We start from the raw sequence: 2,500 nt of genomic DNA on the forward strand, positions 1-2,500 counted from the left end.
TGGCCAGAATTTGCCTATAATAATTATACTGGGGAATCTACTTAATCTTCTCCTTTCTTTCTGGTCTATTGGCGACATCCGAAAGATGCAGAATTCCTCCTTACTTTTGTCCTGGAGACAAAGTCTGGCTGTTTTGTAAGCACCCAAAGTCTGGCTGTCTTTTAATGCCTTTAGTTTCGACAGCAGCAACCTCTGCGCTTCCAATGATAAACTTACTGAGCTCAGCAGGGTCTTGGGGCAGAGTTTTTGTTATCTGTAGTCGTGCCCGAGTGGTTAAGGCGATGGACTAGAAATCCATTGGGGTCTCTCTGCGCAGGTTCAAATCCTGCCGACTACGTCTTGAATTTTCTGCCTCCGTGAAGCGATAAAAATAAGGAAATACGCTTGTGCTAGGTAACAAAGAAGTCTAATTGCAGTCATATCGTGATTATGCCGTACTCCACTGCTCTGTCACTAATCAGATGCCGGACCCTACATTTAAAGAGGCTCTGTACCCAGTTTATTAATTCCCTATTTCCTAACTAATCTAATAGGCGCTTTGCTGCTGATAATTACTGTTTTTTTTTTAAAACGTGTATCATTTGCAAAGTTATGATCATTTTTCTAAATATGCTAATGTGGCTCTAATTGCCAAATAGGAGGTGACTCTTTCTTTTCACTCTGGGCAGTGCAATGTTTTCTGTATGACCATGTCCAACCACCATACATTCTACCCCTTCCCGTCCCAGCAAAACACAACGTGATCATATAGAATACAGCTTCTATAACCACTTGTGTGTTTAACTGACCATATCTCGGGTTCTCTCACAGCTAGAACTGCGGTCCTGGTGTCATATGAAAGACTAGAATCTCCTCTTTCATATGCCACCAGAACCACTGTTCTAGGTAGTCCCCAGCCCGAAATATGGCTGTTTGAATTGATCCCCCTTCCCTCCAGCTTTAGTCATTTACACTGTGAAGCAACATCGTGCCGATTGGACAGTGTCAGAGGCTGTGAGATAGCTCCACCTCAGGAGAATCGCTGGTGTTACCTCCCTCCCAGTTGTCTAATAAAGGCTCCTTTCCATATTTAGAAAAAAAGCTCATAACTTTTAAATTAATAAACCAGGTATTAGTAAACGTCCTCAGAAAATTCATTTCTCCCTTGCAAGATGATTGGACAAATCTCCTTCCGTGGCCAGAATTTGCCTATAATAATTATACTGGGGAATCTACTTAATCTTCTCCTTTCTTTCTGGTCTATTGGCGACATCCGAAAGATGCAGAATTCCTCCTTACTTTTGTCCTGGAGACAAAGTCTGGCTGTTTTGTAAGCACCCAAAGTCTGGCTGTCTTTTAATGCCTTTAGTTTCGACAGCAGCAACCTCTGCGCTTCCAATGATAAACTTACTGAGCTCAGCAGGGTCTTGGGGCAGAGTTTTTGTTATCTGTAGTCGTGGCCGAGTGGTGAAGGCGATGGACTAGAAATCCATTGGGGTCTCTCTGCGCAGGTTCAAATCCTGCCGACTATGTCTTGAATTTTCTGCCTCCGTGAAGCGATAAAAATAAGGTAATACGCTTGTGCTAGGTAACAAAGAAGTTTAATTGCAGTCATATCGTGATTATGCCGTACTCCACTGCTCTGTCACTAATCAGATGCCGGACCCTACATTTAAAGAGGCTCTGTACCCAGTTTATTAATTCCCTATTTCCTAACTAATCTAATAGGCGCTTTGCTGCTGATAATTACTGTGTGGTTTGATTTTTTTTTTAAAACGTGTATCATTTGCAAAGTTATGATCATTTTTCTAAATATGCTAATGTGGCTCTAATTGCCAAATAGGAGGTGACTCTTTCTTTTCACTCTGGGCAGTGCAATGTTTTCTGTATGACCATGTCCAACCACCATACATTCTACCCCTTCCCGTCCCAGCAAAACACAACGTGATCATATAGAATACAGCTTCTATAACCACTTGTGTGTTTAACTGACCATATCTCGGGTTCTCGCACAGCTAGAACTGCGGTCCTGGTGTCATATGAAAGACTAGAATCTCCTCTTTCATATGCCACCAGAACCACTGTTCTAGGTAGTCCCCAGCCCGAAATATGGCTGTTTGAATTGATCCCCCTTCCCTCCAGCTTTAGTCATTTACACTGTGAAGCAACTTCGTGCCGATTGGACAGTGTCAGAGGCTGTGAGATAGCTCCACCTCAGGAGAATCGCTGGTGTTACCTCCCTCCCAGTTGTCTAATAAAGGCTCCTTTCCATATTTAGAAAAAAAGCTCATAACTTTTAAATTAATAAACCAGGTATTAGTAAACGTCCTCAGAAAATTCATTTCTCCCTTGCAAGATGATTGGACAAATCTCCTTCCGTGGCCAGAATTTGCCTATAATAATTATACTGGGGAATCTACTTAATCTTCTCCTTTCTTTCTGGTCTATTGGCGACATCCGAAAGATGCAGAATTCCTCCTTACTTTTGTCCTGGAGACAAAGTCTGGCTGTTTTGTAAGCA

At 42.3% G+C, this 2,500-nt stretch overlaps 1 protein-coding gene and 1 non-coding gene across 2 annotated transcripts in view; both read left to right on the forward strand.

Moving 5' to 3' along the window:
* Positions 1–2,500, forward strand: part of LOC142660517 (uncharacterized) — a 479,487-nt gene that overhangs the window by 171,862 nt on the left and 305,125 nt on the right. The window lies entirely within an intron of this gene.
* TRNAS-AGA (transfer RNA serine (anticodon AGA)) lies at positions 1,430–1,511 on the forward strand. Its single transcript has one exon. It is a non-coding gene; the product is annotated as a tRNA-Ser (tRNA).

The sequence above is a fragment of the Rhinoderma darwinii genome, chromosome 1 (assembly GCF_050947455.1).
Source record: "Rhinoderma darwinii isolate aRhiDar2 chromosome 1, aRhiDar2.hap1, whole genome shotgun sequence".
Lineage (NCBI taxonomy): Eukaryota > Metazoa > Chordata > Amphibia > Anura > Rhinodermatidae > Rhinoderma > Rhinoderma darwinii.